The 5000-nt window shown below is 36.1% G+C and overlaps 1 pseudogene; it reads right to left on the reverse strand.

Annotated features, from left to right (window-relative positions):
* Positions 1-4720, reverse strand: part of LOC137614986 (piggyBac transposable element-derived protein 3-like) — a 36700-nt pseudogene extending 31980 nt beyond the window's left edge.
* Between the last annotated feature and the right edge of the window lie 280 nt (positions 4721-5000).

Consider the following 5000-nt stretch of genomic DNA (forward strand, 5'->3'; position numbering starts at 1 on the left):
ATATCGTTCACATTTTTTTTTTCTTTTAATATTTAAGTATACGTTACTAAAATGCAGATATTAACTAGTTTTTCGTTCGATAAGCCAAAGTTTTTGTATTAAGCATCAGCTGAATCTGCTTTACTTCTAAATAGTAACACTTAATCTTCCTCGGGGGATAATCCTAAACCACCCAAAATCAGCTTCATTGCTAAAGACCGTTGGTATAAAAATCTAAAAGACAAACTATTTATCAGAAAAAAATATCACGGGGACTACAAACAATTAATTTGAGGAAAGAACCGGTCATCGAGACTGCTATACATAATTCGTTCACCGGGAAATCAAGGTCATCCTCAGTTTCAGGTATATCAATCAAATTAATCCCTTCCTATTTCCTATTCATGACCTCACCATAGTGTTCCATCCAACGTTGCCTTTTTTTTTTTTAACTTTTATTGATATAACAGATCCATCTCTCTTATTTTGATAGGTATATGGCTCTTCTTCTTAGCCCCCGTAGATTTTTCATTAGTACATCTGTGAGCAATTCTTACAACATGGCCACTCGTAAAATCATAGTTTTGTCGGACTCATCTGCTCTCCTCTCTAAATACTGTATTCGCTCCAGTCATTCGTGACTTTCATTTTGACCTCGCTATCAATAATGGAATACATTGCATGCTCTACCTAGTAATTTTCCTTACTTCCTCGAAAAATTTCAACAATCAATGTGTCTTTGTCTCCTTTTTATAGTATCCTAAGTATCACTTGATATCCATGGCTTTCTCATTAACTGCATGTCTTGAAATCTCACTATCAACTGACTGATAAATGATCTTAATACCACACCATTCAATCGGCAATTGTCTGCTCTTCTATTAAAGTCACTAAGACCGCAAATTGATTCCTATATTCAATTGCAAATGTTTCTCTGTGATCATCTTCTAAAAGCTTAGTTCTATCAAACGTAACTATTCTATCTACCTTTCATTTGGGCGCTTTCAGTTTTGATTTCAGTGTGGCAATAACAACCTGGTGATCACTACCAGTATCTGCACCTCTATAGCTTCTTACATTTCTCAGAGTCTTTCTTCTCTATATCAATGTCTATGTGACCTATTAGATTTTTTTAAATACCACTCGGTGAAGTCCAAAGATATTTGCGGAAAAGAGTACCTGAAATAACAAGATTTTTTGTTGAACAAACAATTATAAAATGCAATTCATTTTCATTTGAAAATTCGCAAAGACCCTCAACACCCATCACATTCTCTATACCTTGATTATTACTTCTAACTTTAGCATCAATGTCACAAATTAAATCTTTTATATCTCACTTTAGAATCTCATATATTACGCTTTGCAGTTCTTCATATATTCATCTTTCCATTCTTTAAGGGCATCATGTTGGTGTATAGCAAACTAAAAGGCTCATATTGCACTGCTTTGATTTAAACCTTGCAAGTAACCATCTAATATTTACATCTCTTCACTCAGTTGATACTAATTCTGCCCTTGGTGCCATCATTTTTCCTACCACTTCCCTTCTTCCTGAATTGATACATACATACATATACCAAGGCACTTCCCCCAATTTTTGGGAGTAGCCTACATCAAACAAATGAAACAAAAAAGGGGACCTCTCCTCTCTACGTTCCTCCCAGCCTGACAAGGGACTCAACCGCCTTTGGCTGGTACTGCTAGGGTGCCACAACCCCCCCCCCCCCCCCTGTTATCCACCACAGATGAAGCTTCATAACGCTGAATCCCCTACTGCTGTTACCTCTGCGGTCATCCAAGGCACCGGAGGAAGCAGTAGGGCCTATCGGAACTGCGTCACAAATGCTCGCCATTCATTCCTATTTCTAGCACGCTCTCTTGCCTCTCTCACATCTATCCTCCTATCACCCAGAGCTTTCTTCACTCCACCCATCCACCCAAACCTTGGCCTTCCTCTTGTACTTCTTCTATCAACTCTTGCATTCATCACCTTCTTTAGCAGACAGCCATTTTCTATTCTCTCAACATGGCCAAACCACCTCAACACATTCATATCCACTCTAGCTGCTAACTCATTTCTGACACCCGTTCTCCCCCTCGCTACTTCGTTCCTAACCCTATCTACTCGAGATACACCAGCCATAATCCTTAGACACTTCATCTCAAACACATTCAATTTCTATCTCTCCGCCACTTTCATTCCCCACAACTCCGATCCATACATCACAGTTGGTAGAATCACTTTCTCATACAGAACTCTCTTTACATTCATACCCAACCCTCTATTTTCTACTACTCCCTTTACTGGCCCCAACACTTTGCATCCTTCATTCACTCTCTGACGTACATCTGCCTCCACTCAACCATTTGCTGCAACAACAGACCCCAAGTACTTAAACTAATCCACCTCCTCAAGTAACTCTCCATTCGACATGACATTCAACCTCGCACCACCTTCCCTTCTCGTACATCTCATAACCTTACTCTTACCCACATTAACTCTCAACTTCCTTCTCTCACACACCCTTCCAAATTCTGTCACTAATCAGCCAAGCTTCTCTTCCACGTCTGCAACCAGTACAGTATCATCTGCAAACAACAATTGATTTACCTCCCATTCATGGTCAGTTTCAATCCTCGTCCAAGCACTCAAGCAATAACCTCTCTTACCAATCCATCAACATACAAGTTAAACAACCACGGCGACATCACACATCCCTGTCTCAGCCCCACTCTCACTGGAAACAAATCGCTCACTTCATTTTCTATCCTAACACATGCTTTACTAACTTTGTAGAAACTTTTCACTACTTACAAAAACCTTCCACCAACTCCATATAACCTCATCACATTCCACATTGCTTCCCTATCAACTCTATCATACGCTTTCTCCAGATCCATAAACGCAACATACACCTCCTTACCTTTTGCTAAATATTTCTCGCATATCTGCCTAACTGTAAAAATCTGCTTCATACAACCCCTACCTCTTCTAAACCCACCCTCTACTTCTAAGATTGCATTCTCTGTTTTATCCTTAATCCTATTAATCATTACTCTACCATACACTTTTCCAACAACACTCAACAAACTAATACCCCTTGAATTACAACTTATGCACATCTCCCTTACCCTTACATAGTGGTACAATATACACACAAACCCAATCTACTGGTACCATTGACAACACAAAACACATATTAAACAATCTCACCAACCATTCAAGTACAGTCACACCCCCTTCCTTCAACTTCTCAGCTCTCACACCATCCATACCAGATGCTTTTCCTACTCTCAATTCATTTAGTGTTCTCCTCACTTCCTCTCTTGTAATCTCTCTCTCATTCTCATCTCCCATCACCGGCACCTCAACACCTGCAACAGCAATTATATCTGCCTCCCTATTATCCTCAACATTCAGCTTTCAAAATTCAATTCCTGAATTTATACATATATATATATATATATATATATATATATATATATATATATATGTATATGTATATATGCATATATATATATATATATATATATATATATATGCATATGTATATATATATATATATATATATATATATATATATATATGTGTGTGTGTGTGTGTGTGTGCGTGTATGAACTGAGCGATTCTTAGCACCCCGCTACGCCAAGGACTGGAGACCATTCTGTCATTCCTCTTTCCACTGATAAAGTTTAAAAAATGTAACACTTATGACTATTATTTACTTTTAAAGTGAGTACTATAGTTGGGACATACTTTCCATTGATCTTATTCCTAACAGATCGTATTAAAGCACCGGAATTATTCTTGTAATGTAGTATAACCATGACTTTCTCTGGCAGGTTTTGACATATTTTCATTGACTGGCAGTGGCAGGTTTATATATTACTGCAAATTAAGAAGATTTTCTTTTTCTTTTTCTTTTTCTTTTTAAATATTCTGTAGCATTTTCTAGTAGTCTTTCTTAGAACACTATATATTTATGCCACTATGAAAATACAGATCTCTGAGGTCTCTTTATTTTGTGGTATAGCATTGTGGCCACTTTTCAAAGATATTTTCAGTAAAGAAACATAGGCTTCAATATATGGGTTAAATATCTTTTCAGGGGAAAATTTTCTCCAATCTGCGTCCTTAATTTTGCACTTATGTTGATATTTACTTTGATGTTTCTAATTATATATATATATATATATATATATATATATATATATATATATATATATATATATATGTATATATATACAGTATATATACATATATCTCGAAAGAATTGGTAAGGTGTTTACACATATGTTCAGGTGTTCTTCTATTGGTCAGAGAAATATTGTTGGACAAGCTTAAATCTACAGTGGATGAATAATTGTTCTAGGTATTATGAAATGTCACTGATAAATAATAATACAGTCAGTGAAATATCGTTAATAATCATCTCCACCATTTTCCCTATGCATCACTAAACAGTAGAAAATTGTAAACGTTTAACTCCCCAGGTAGTAAGAATGGAGTAAGAAGCTCATTCGTAAATTTTTCTTTTTCCTGGAAAAGGTACAGAGAGTAGAAAACCAACTGATTAGCTAACACCACACCAAAAACTACAGTTTTTAAATATGTAACAAAATTTAAGAGCCTCTAATACAAGGAGGAAAGTAAAAGAATAATAAACCAATCCAAGCCCGAAAGAATGATTACCTACCTTGGTCTCTCATAAGCAATCCCATCTTGAATTGCAGTCATGGCATATAATATTTAGTTTTTTGGTTCTAGGTATCAGTCCTTTGTAATTTCCTCCCAGAATATCTTATTTAACTGTGAAACATTATAGAGAATCATTTCCATAAATATATCCTCTTGAAGAGGCAGTATTTTAGACTTTGTTTTAATCTCTTCATCTTAAAAAGGATCGCTGAAGAGTTTTAGGTAATTGAAAATTTTACTCAGCATTTTCACTGCTTATGGATCATTTGTGAAGCACAACAAAAGAATTTGAGGTTTTAAGGGTTTACCATGTTTATAA

Source organism: Palaemon carinicauda, chromosome 21 (assembly GCF_036898095.1).
Source record: "Palaemon carinicauda isolate YSFRI2023 chromosome 21, ASM3689809v2, whole genome shotgun sequence".
Lineage (NCBI taxonomy): Eukaryota > Metazoa > Arthropoda > Malacostraca > Decapoda > Palaemonidae > Palaemon > Palaemon carinicauda.